Source organism: Pseudopipra pipra, chromosome 16 (assembly GCF_036250125.1).
Source record: "Pseudopipra pipra isolate bDixPip1 chromosome 16, bDixPip1.hap1, whole genome shotgun sequence".
Lineage (NCBI taxonomy): Eukaryota > Metazoa > Chordata > Aves > Passeriformes > Pipridae > Pseudopipra > Pseudopipra pipra.
In genome coordinates, this window is record NC_087564.1 from 14,714,999 (window position 1) to 14,726,975 (window position 11,977).

General features: G+C 50.3%; 1 long non-coding RNA gene across 1 annotated transcript; it reads left to right on the forward strand.

Annotated features, from left to right (window-relative positions):
- The first annotated feature begins 697 nt into the window (after window positions 1-697).
- On the forward strand, window positions 698-6,878 carry LOC135423273 (uncharacterized). Its single transcript, XR_010434759.1, has 3 exons — window positions 698-757; window positions 1,866-2,099; window positions 6,469-6,878. It is a non-coding gene; the product is annotated as an uncharacterized LOC135423273 (long non-coding RNA).
- Window positions 6,879-11,977: the final 5,099 nt, after the last annotated feature.

Consider the following 11,977-nt stretch of genomic DNA (forward strand, 5'->3'; position numbering starts at 1 on the left):
GTCACAGGGAGCAGGGGGAGAGGAGCCTTGTGGTGCCACCAAGTTCACAGCACGTGACGCCGGGTTGGACCCCCCCAAAGACGGAGCAGCCGGGCGGGATGGCTGGGAAATCCAGCTCATCCTTGGCAGCCCAGGCCGGTCTTAACTTACACGGTCAATCCCAAGGGTTCCCCCGCGTGAATTCCCCGGCACCGCGTCGAGAGCCTCCGGTCCTGAGGGATATTTGATTCCTGCAACGTGTCAGAGCTAAAAATACCCCCTGCCTGGGAGAACCAGGAATAGCCGGGCATTCAACAGGCCGCGGGACGGGGCTCACCCTGGAATGAAGTGGCTGGATGTGGAGTTTGGTGTTTCTCCTGCACACCTTGGTATCCACATCGCACCCTGTTGCCAAGGGAACGCTGCTGAAGCGCTCCAGAAGCACCTGGCAGCTGCCAGCTTGGAAAGGGCAGCCTGGGAATGTGGGCGAGCCGAGGCGGATGTGGCTCCGAGGGGTCCCGGGGAGGGGGCAGGAGCTGCACCTGAGCAACCTTCAGGTGAACCTTGGTGAGTGGTGGCTCTTTGCACCATCAAACCACTCTGTAACCTGCTGGAGGGTCTGTTGTCACCCTTGGAATCTGGCCCTGGACTCTCTCTTGGCTTCTCTTTTCTGCTTGTTCAATTAAAAGAAGGTTGTCTCGTTCCATCCTCGCAGGGCAAGGATTGAACACCAAGAGCAAGCCCAGAAAATCAGGGATCATCCCTCTTCTACTCACAGGTGGCTCCTTGTTTTATTTCTTAAACATCAACCAACTCACCCACTGTCTCACATCCCCCAAATTCTGCTCTCCTCCTTGGCCCTGTTGACAAGTCCAGGATGTGGAGCTGCTGGAGCAGGTCCAGAGGAAGCCACAAAGATGCTCCAAGGGCTGGAGCCCCTCTGCTCTGGAGCCAGGCTGGGAGAGCTGGGGGGGTTCACCTGGAGAAGAAAAGGCTCCAGGGAGACCTGAGAGCCTCTTCCAGGGCCTAAAGGGGCTCCAAAAGAGCTGGAGAGGGACTTGGGACAAAGGCATGAAGTGACAGGACAAGGGGGAATGGCTTCCCACAGCCAGAGGACAGGGATAGATGGGATATTGGGAAGGAATTCCTGGCTATCCAGGTGGTGAAACCCTGGCACAGGTTGCCCAGAGAAGCTGTGGCTGCCCCATCCCTGGAAGTGTCCAAGGCCAGGTTGGATGGACTTGGCTGGAGGCCACGAGCCCCAGCACCCCCTGGGCTGTTGGAGGGTGAGGGCTGGATGCCACCAGAGAGAACGAGCTTGAGCCAGGGAACCCAACAGAACAGAGCTCTTCATCCTACTCCATCAAGGCCCTTTGAGCATCCAATTCCTCCAGATGCACTGGGATGAAGAATTCAACGTCTCCTTCTCCAGTCATGCCAGAGGGCTCCATGGCTACTTCCAGAGCACCCCCAGCAGAGGGGCCAATGCCAGTAAGGGGGCTGGGGTGGGAGCAGAGAGCACAGGGCAGCCAAGATGGGCTGGATGGCTCTTCCCAGAGAGCAGCTGCTCAGACTGCAGCCCTCATTTCTCTCCATCATCACATTTCTGGGATAACGGAGCTGCAGGGCAAGTCTATCACCGGGGATGACAGGTTTTATAGTGGGCTGTGCTCTTCATAATAAGCCACTTTTGAGGACTTGGCCACACAACTCTTATTAATGTTAAAGTGACTAATGGACAGAACTCTCCCTGGGCATAAAGATAGGAATTATCTCCTCCTCTATGTATCCCTTTCCATCCCGGGCTGTCAGGCCTTGTCTCCTCTAACTGCTTCACCTTTCCCTCTCACTGTCACATTCCTATTATATTATCTTCCTCTCCCCAGCACATTTTCCAAAAGGGGTCCTGGTATCTGTGCAGATAAAAGCAGCTCCCGCCAGGCTCAGGGAATTCCTTCCACACGCTGGAATGGCAGCGGGACCCGGCAGGCGGAAAAATGCAGGCACTGGGATTTAGGCACCCTCTGCCCGGGATTCCCACACGGCAGCAGCCCTGGGGGCTGGGTCCTGCCACACCCTGGGCTCCTGATGGTGTTCCCAACAGCATCATCTCACTGCAGGTAACAGTGATGGGCTTTGATTTGTGTCTCCAGGCAGGAACACTCCTGACTTCCATTGAGCACGGAGCAGAGGGGGAAAAAAAAGCCTGATATTATACCCTTATCTCAGCAACATGGGTCAGCAATTCTTTATACTTGACTGGTGACATGACTTTTCCTTAAAGGCTACAGGAGATACAATTTCATTTTGCTAAACAAGCCCAGAACAGCTTTTCAGTTATCTCAGAGTGTGACACCGGGAATGGGAATGTGCTCAGTGCCACAAAGGCAGGAGCAGCCAGGGAGAAATTGTTCTGCCCTTGGAAATGTCAGCCTGGGAAAAGCAGGCAGAGGCAGGACAGGGGCTGTTCTGCATTTTGGTTACAGTGGTTCTTGTGGGCCATAAACCTCAATTATATATAAAGTCCATCCGTGCACCTCAGTCTTCTGGATCACAGAATCCCAGCCTGGTTTGGGCTGGAAGGGACCTTAAAGCTCATCTAGTTCAACCCAGGGACACCTTCCACTAGCCCAGGTTGCTCCAAGCCCCATCTAACCTGGCCTTGGACACTTGCAGGGATGGGGCAGCCACAGCTTCTCTGGGCAACCTGTGCCAGGGCCTCCCCACCCTCACAGGGAAGAATTCCTTCCCAAATTCTCCCTCGAGGGTGGGAGTGTTTCAAGGCACCGAACGCTCCATTCAAGTCAAGGGGTAACAGTGAGATAACACCTCGCTCCTGTGACAACCAACAGGCACCTGGAGCTGTGAAAAACACCCCACTGAGGTTGGGGTCACCTCCTCACACACACATTTTGTTTCCCACACAGCAGTTCCCCCTGCACAGCTCAGCAAACGAGCACAAAACAGCATCAACCCCAAATCCATTTGTTGTTTTGAAATTAGGATTTTTTTTTCAGGGTCCCTTTCCCAGCATCACTTTTTTCTTAAGAGAAACTCGACAGGCTCACTGGGGGGATAATTTAGTGCTGAAATGTCTCCCACCAAGGCTGGAAGAAGCCCAGGCTGTGGTGGGGAGCTGTGGTCGGCCACACCACACAATGAAGGAATGAGAGAACTCTGGAGTCAGGAGAAAGAGGGAAAAGGATCAAGCCAGGAAGATCAGGAAAGGGCAGGAAATTATTAACACGTTACCCTCTGCTGTTTGAGGTATTAGATGACCATGGATACATCAGACTTGGGGTGTTAATCCCCCATTTCTTGCCTTGATCTGGACAGGAGGGCAGGGAGCTGCAGGGTCCTGCTGCTGAGGGTTCACATCTCAAGGACATTCAGGAGAGGGGATGCAAAAGAACCAAGGGAACAGCTGACAATATGGGGACCTCCTTTCCCAAAAGGCACTGGGGTTGAAAGACAACCTCAAGGGATGAAGAGATGAAGAGACAGGAGCCCAGCAGCTCCTCCTGGGTCCTCTTGCAGCCCACCACCACCATCACCCCCAGGCAGAGCTGCAGGGAGGCACCAGCAGAGGACCTGCCAAACTTTAAGGACGAGGGAAGCCAAGGCCTTTGCTCTGGGATTTTGGGGCTGGAAGACAAAAAGGGGCCAGAGAAGCTTTTGCCTTTGCTTGAACCTTGCCTGAAAACATGGGAGAGCACCTTCAGTGCTTCTTGAAGGAGCAATGCTGACACTGAGCTGCCTCCAGAGACAAAAGAACCAACAAGAGCACAAGTGGGTCTGACCTGATCAGGCTTCTCCTCCTCACAGCACGTGAAAGCAGCACAGAAGGTGCCAGGTCTGTAAAAGCAGAGGATCAAGATGGGTATTTAATTACAACCCCCCACACGGCCCCATGACAATAATTATTGCTGCTGCCTTTTCTTCTCGAGGTCAATCAGCCTTTACTGCCTCAAAATCGAACTAAGACCAACTTCAGAACGTGCCCAAGCGACACTTTTTGGCCGCTTTCCCGAGGCAGAGCCCAGCAGAGCAGCCCTCTCCATGGCTTTATCCTTCCAGAGTTGCAGGCTTTGGAAAAGCTTGCACTGAGTATAAAGAATTGCCTCAGAGAAATCCAGCTTTTTGTCTCCATCAGGAAAAGACAAACACGGGCTGTCGGAGCCGCAGGGGCAGGATCTGCTAAACAGCAACACTAACAGGCTGTCAGAACGTGGGGCTGAGAGTGGGATGCCCCAAGCCACGGGAAAAAACAGCAAAACAGGTTAAAACCCAAATCTGACAGCAGCTGCAAATGGCCTTCCTGGTAGATGGAAGGGCTGAGGAAGGGAAGCAGGTCCTCATCCATCAGCCTCGGGGAGAACACGGCGCGAAAACCAGCGACCGCCCCGGGAGCGCGAGGATTTGTCAGGACTCGAGCCTGAGGAGATCGGTTCTATTTTACCGGCCCTTCCCTAATTACACACCTCCAGAGAGCCTCCTTTTGCCAAGCCTGGCCATCAGTCTCCCACACACACAAGGAACACCAGGCTCAGGGAGCACAAATAACCATCCCGAGCCCTCCGAGTCGGCGCTCCCACCGGAGCCGGCGCTGCCACGCCCGGCACTCAGCTCTGCCCGAGCCACAGCTGTTCCAGCAGCTCCGGGGCAGCTCATCCCAGCCATAAAAAAGGGATAAGCCTTCTCATCCCTGCCAGCAACACCCAGCATGGGACAGCTGAGAAACAGCTGAGTAATTGCCAGGGGAAGGGACGGAGGATGGGGGGGAAGCCCTGGAAGATGATACCGGAGTGGGAATTCGGTGTGTGTGATGTGAGTGCAGCTCCTGGAGGATCACACTGTTAGACCAGCCCAAATTATAAGCTTGGAGGACCTAATTCATGGACGTGGATGGCCTGACTCATGTTGAGCCCTGTGTTGTTATTCAGTGATGACAACTCTAAAAGTGGCCACAGGGGACGAAGTGCTGGGGTGAGGGTGCTGCAAAGCCATTGGTGGGAAAACCAGAACCAGATAACCAGAGCCAGAAAACCAGAACCAGATAACCAGAGCCAGAAAACCAGAGCCAGAAAACCAGAACCAGAAAACCATAAACAGATAACCATAAACAGATAACCAGAACCAGAAAACCAGTACCAAGAAGCCAGAACCAGATAATCAGAACCAGAACACCAGAACCAGATAACCAGAACCAGAAAACCAGAGCCAGAACACCAGAACCAGATAATCAGAACCAGAGAACCAGAACCAGATAACCAAAACCAGAAAATCAGAATCAGAAAACCAGAGCCAGCCCCTCTGCCCATGGTGATCTCCTCGTTCTGCAAAGCAAATTTTTCCTTCTGTGTTAAATACAGGGAAGAACCATCTCAGAGCCTGCAGCTCAGACCCACCACAGGGCTCCAAACATCAGCCAGGGCTGCCCATCCAGCTGGTGCTTCAGGTCATGGAGAACCCATATATTGGGGTGGCAGGGGTGTGCTAAATTTGAGCCATCCCTAAATTCTTCAGGGAATCCCAACACAAAACATAACCCTTGGAAAAACAAACCTTCTGCCTCCAAAAAGCTCAAGCAGCCCATCAATCAGCTGTGGTTTGGGCCATGTCCAGCCCCACCCTTCAGACAAGGTTATTAGTTCTGTCTGGCAGGGACACCTTCCACCAGACCAGGTTGCTCCAAACCCTATCCAACCTGGCCTTATTTCAACCCAATAATTCCATGTAGCTGTACCCACCAGGAGTGGATTATTAGACGAGTAGACGAGTTTATTGGTTTATCTGATGGTCACACCCCATCCCACAGCACCTTCTGCACCTTCAGTTCATCCAGGTCGGCTCATCCCTGTGTCCCACACACAAATCCCCCTTTTTAAAAGTGATGTTGTTTTTCCAACACGTCTGCACCTTCTCTATCTTTTCTGGTCCCCCCAGGAGGACCCTGGACATTATCTCACCTGCTCTCCATCCCACCATGTGTTATTTCTCTGCTCTGTGACAACACATTTTGGGTCATTTTGTGTGTAGCCTCCAGCAATTCTGTTCCACAGTAATTAGAACTCATCAAGCGAGGCAGCTCCAGAGATGATTAATGCCAATTACTCTTTAATTAATGTTCCTTCCATGCTGCTCCTGCCACTCACCCTCTGTGGAGCTGCAAGGACCTTCTGCCTGGGTACATCTGCATGGAATTATTTGGGTTGAATAAGGCCAGGTTGGACGGGGTTTGGAGCAACCTGGCCTAGTGGAAGGTGTCCCTGCCCATGGCAGGGGGTTGGAACGAGATGAGCTTTAAGGTCCCTTCCAACCCAAACCATTCCAAGATCCTATAGAAGCATTTGGAATTAATCTCCAGCACACACATCTCAAGGCAGCATCAGAATCCTGGTATTTTTTCAGGTGCTTTCTTGGGGCTTGTACTTAATCCAACCACCACCTTCCTGCACTCTCAATTACAAGCTCTGTTTTCTATTCTAGGTGCCATAAACATCATCTGTCTTCATTACAGGACCTCATAAATAAGTTCCCAACTAAAGACCAAGCTCCCACTGAGCCCAACGAGGTTTCCCAGCGTTGGATCAATTTTTAACAGTTTTTGAGGAAAACCCCCGTGTGAGAACCTTCCCTGCTTTTCTGTTCTGTCAAGGGATGATTAAACATTGTTTCCTGTTTGGGAGCAAAAAGCCCTTCAGGAGAAACAGAACAGATTCAAAATCATTGGAGTTATAAATTATTTAGGGTGGAAAATCCCTCCAAGATCATCAAGTCCAATTGTTCCCCCAGCACTGCCAAGGTCACCACTAACCCATAGCCCCAGGTGCCACATCCACACGGTTTTTAAACCCCTCCAGGGATGGGGACTCTTCCACCACCCTGGGAAGCCTGTTCCAATGCTTGACAACCTTTTCCATGAAGAAATTTTCCCTGATATCCAACCTAAACCTCCCCTGATGCACCTTGAGGCCGTTTCCTCTTGTCCTGTCATTTGTTGCTTCGGACAAGAGACCGACACAAAAATGAGTGTTTCAATTTGCAGCTGCTTTTCCTGCTCATCCTCATTTCCTGTGGGAAATAGAACCTTGGGATGCTTGGGGGGATCCTGCCTGGTGGGGTCAGTAGAAAATGCCCTGGAGAGGGACCCAGTCAACACAGAAAGCAACGTGTGGCAGAAAGAGCTGGGAAAATACAAGGGGTATATAAAAAAAAAAAGGTGGGCTGCAGGGACCCCCTGAGCCAGGGGGATGGAGCCATAAGCTGGTCTTCAGCAGCCTCACAATTCCAAACAGGACTTGCTCAGAAATCCAGCCAAATTCCTTGCGGGAAGGAAATGGATTTGCAGCCATATCCACCAGAGAGAAATTTGGCCCTTCAAGCGTTCTTCTGTTGTTTAAACTCAATTTGACATTTACTCTCTCTAATGTCAGATCTTTAAATCTAAACACTTCAACGAGATTATTTCCCAGCCTTTCATTTGCCTTCCTTGATTAAGGTTAACTGGTCCCTCTGGTCTGGGCCAACCACACACACGTGAGCCACGGGGAACGAGGGAGGAATTCCGAGGGATGAAGCTCCCGGCACATCAGCCAGGTGCAGAGAGTGACCTTTCCTCCAAGGAGACCTGGACTTTGGGCACACAAATAGCTGGGAAAAGAGGTCTGGGAGAGGTTTGAAGTGGGTATGACAGGTGGTGGAGCCCGAGCTGGACTTGGGGAAGGCTGGAGGGAGGAAGGGATGCGGGGAGAGGTTCCACTCCACTCCTCTGACAGTGCAAGGGAACAGATGGCCCTTTCTCTGATAACACTTTATCATCAGGGTTATTTAAAGAAACTGCCCAAACTCAGCCACTAAGTCTTTGAAAAACTGTGTTTTACAAGAATAGAAATGTCTAAAAGATAAGAGATGTAACCTCCTGGCAGCCCTTGCCAAGGAGATCACGTCAGCTGAGGCAGCTTTGGGAATGGATACCCCGGGAAGATCGTTCCAAAATCACGACTCTGGAACTGTAATGAGACTTTTTACCAGGGTCTGTAGGGATAGGACAAGGGGGATAAACTAAAATAGGTTTAGATGGGATATCAGAAAGGATTTCTTCCCTGGGAGGGTGGGGAGGCCCTGGCACAGGTTGCCCAGAGAAGCTGTGGCTGCCCCTGGATCCCTGGAAGTGTCCAAGGCCAGGTTGGACGGGGCTTGGAGCAACCTGGGCTAGTGGAAGGTGTCCCTTCCTACATCAAAGTTTGGACTAGATGAGCTTTAAGGTCCTTCCAACCCAAACCATTCTATGACTGTGATTCTATAACATCTTGCAATCCAGAGCACCCCCAAATTGTCTCTTAACTTACTCTAAGTATCCAAAGAGGAAAGACAGGAACAAGCAAGACTCATCCCAGCCTGTTGGATGAGCATTCCCAGAGTAAGGCAGAGGGAAGACCCCAATCCACAAGGATGGAAACTCCTTTGGAGCCACACAAACCCTCAGCAAGCCCAGGGAGGTTCTGCACGAGCACCACCCAACCCTGCAGACACTGGGGCTCCCTGAGCTCAGAGAGCTGCAGGGCAACCCAGTACTGGGGTCAGCACGGAGTTCCCTTGGGATGGGGAGTTCCCTTGGGATGGGGATTTCCCTGCCTGAGGCTGAGCAGGCAGGAAAAGCCAGGAGGAGATGCTGGGGGAGTTCATTCCCGGGGGCAGTGCAGGAGAGGCCACAAGTGGAACCCGCAGGCAGCGACTCCTTAACGAGGCAATTTTGGGAACTGGCTGTGATTTCACCAGCTGGTTCCACCAAATGGGAACAAACTGTCTCCAGCCCAACCAGGAGAAGAAGCCTTCCCATGGCTGACAAAGGAGCTTGAGGGAGGAACCACATCCCAGGCCCATTAACATGATTTAAGAATGTGGTTTCAATTTGGGGCCCCAAGCCTGTCTGCTCCTGGCCAGGGACAAGTCTGGGGCTTGGCATTTCTTATTTAGTCTCCTGGTGGAAGCAGAGCAGGAATTACATTCATCCCAGATTCTCTACTACTCAGGTTTCTAAGGCTCCTTGCAGTTGCATACCACTGTCAGCTCAAGTTTCTCCATGAAAATAATTAAACCAAGTTAAAATCAGTTTGCATGATGCAGGGGAAAAAAAACCCCACCCCAAAAAACCCCCCAGGCTGGACTTGGAGCAACCTGGGCTAGTGGAAGGTGTCCCTGCCCATGGCACGGGGTTGGAATGGGATGAGCTTTAAGTTCCCTTCCAACCCAAACCATTCCAGGATTCAATGAACTCCATGGATTAAAGGGTTCACAAACTGTGGGTCACATCCTGCATCCCCTGTGCACCACCACACAGGCTAAGCATGGAGGGATAATTCCCAGCTGGATTTATCCCTCTCTTCCCAATGCTCATGGAATGCCATGCTGGGCTCCCGGCCTTGCCACGCACATCCCTGATGGTTCTCCTGGTGTTTATCCCCCTGGAAAACTCAAGCCTGGCTAAAAGGGGGCTTTTACAAACTCCAGGTGAACTGTTGAAGCTGACAGGAATTGTTTATTCCTGCCATGGGGATGGGAAGTAGAGGCTGAGCACAATTCCAGCTTCCTGAAGCTGGAACAACATTCCCAGATTATCCTGGGAGCTGGAAGGACACAACCTACTCAGTGCAGGCTGGAGCAGTGGGGCTGCACAACCTCCACCTTGGAATTAATATCATTTATTATGGGGCCAAACAATTCCCAAAGGACTTTGTGACCCCTCTCGTGCGACCACACCATGGAAACACAACGGGAAGGGTGGATGTGGCATCCCAGCCACTTCCCAACATGAAAATTCCTTCAAAAAGAAGGACCGGGTCTAAGAGATTCCTCACCCAGGCAGAGCTCTGCCAAACCACTGGGTTTAAATCGCTTTGGGGACCATCAGCCCGTTTCCCAACCTAAAAAAAACAAAACCAACAACTTGTATTCATTTTTCTCCTCTGCCTCATGACTTTGCAACTATGCAAAACACTGCAATCCAAGTGACAGGCCCAATTTGTTACAAAAGGGGGGGAAAAAAATGAAAAAGCAAGAGTTGAAAAAATAAATACAGCGATCCCAGATGATTTGCCAACAGGGAAAAGAAAACCACCCTCCAATCTTGCTTTTCAGCAGTTTTCCTGTTTGGGGGGTGAAGAGTCTCTGGTAGGTCCTTGTCTGATGTATTGATTTAATCAAGTTTCTGTTTCATCTTGCTGTTGTTACCATAGTTACAAGCTGCTGACAAGGTATAAATGCACAAAAAAAAAAAAAAAGTCACATATGAATAACAATCTATGAAGTTCCCATTTCATTGTTTAGAGCCCAATTAAACCTATTCCCGGGAGGTTTCTTAGGGAAGCTGCTTTATAATCACTCTGGAAGGGAGGTGTAAACTTGCTCTTGACCTGGCAGCACCAGGTGAAGGGCAATAGCTGGAGCAATTGGAAAAATTCAATTAAATTGGAGAAATTGAATTAATTGGAAAAATTCAATTAAGATCTGAAATGTCAGCCCATTCCTGGTGATCCCAAAACCGCCTTGTCCCGCTCCAGGACAATGAGCTACAAGCAAAGCTCAAAACCAGCCCCAGTCCTGGCTTTGCTCCTCGTGTTATTTGTGGCTCCCTGCCTAAAACATCCCACTGGCTCCATGAGGAATGCCAAATCCACTGGGAAAAAAGGCATGGCATTCTGAGCTCGGAGCACAAGAGGAGTCCTGCCCTAGTTCAGGGCTGGGGGGAGACTGACACCCATCATGTGAGTATATGCATAGATATATGGATGGATATATTCCTTAAATAATGAGGGAATAAGTGGAAAAGTGGGAGAAAAGACCTAAAAGGGAAATATCAGTGCATTTTTCCTTTTTTTTTTTCTTTCTAAGGTTACACCCTCCCCTTCACTGCAGATCAAGGGAAAGGTCATGGAAATCAGAGAGGGAATTCGACAGGAATTGAGATCCTGATGTTGATGCCCAGGTTTGCTATTCCTGCCATTATTATTATTATTATTATTAATTATTTTGATGGAAAACTGGCTGTGGGCAGAGGAAGGAGCCTGCCTTTGTGGTGGATCCAGGATGGGGTGCAAACAGGGCCATGGGAGCTCCGAGGGCTCCCTCCCTTCCTCCTGCCCGACTCCTCGGGAGATGGGAATTCTTGTTCCCCTTCCAGCCCTGGATCACCCTGGCAGATGAATGCCTGGCTGAAAGCAGCCCAGAGAAATTAAGGAAGGAACTAAAGCAACCAGTGTGGCAGGTTTTTTTGCCAGAGGACGTATCCTTAAAATAATTGCATGGAGCCAGGCGGGCAATTAGGGAATGCCTGGGGATGGGGGAGAGCCGGAAAACAGCCCCCAAAACTGAGACAAACCCAAGGACAGGCAGCAGTTCCAAGCCATGATCTTATCCAGCATTTTGCAGATCTTGTGGGGAAGGTTTTTGCCCCCCCCCAAAAAGTTAAATTTAAATTTAACCTCCCAAACCGAACTCGAAATGTGAATTTTGATAAAAGGGCACGTGCTATTATTCCACATTGGAAATGCAAAGCAGCATTTCCTCCTCAGAAATGGGAGGGGGGGGGATCTCATGTCCTTCCTGCAAAGCTCTTTCTTTTCTGTAAATCTCTGGAATTGCCTCTATTTGAAGCAACAATTTCCCAGGCAACGTTCTCGTTTTCCCCCCAGAGAGCTCGGAGTCACCACCAGGCAGGGAATTACCAAGGAGCAGGAAAGATGAATCCCAAACTATTTCATTTAAAGGCCTTTTCCCACGTGTTTGCAAGTCCAGTGTTCAGCCCTACACACGATTACACCTTTAGCTTCATCTTCTCTATGAAATCAATAGATTTTCACTGTATTTTAGAGTGAAAATTTTAATTTAGGGGATTTATGAGGCCATCAAAGAGAAAAAGCTGGCAGCTAGAACATTTGGAGATTGTATTTCATAAAATAAATTAAGAAATATAAGCTATGGTAAAGGCAGCACTGGT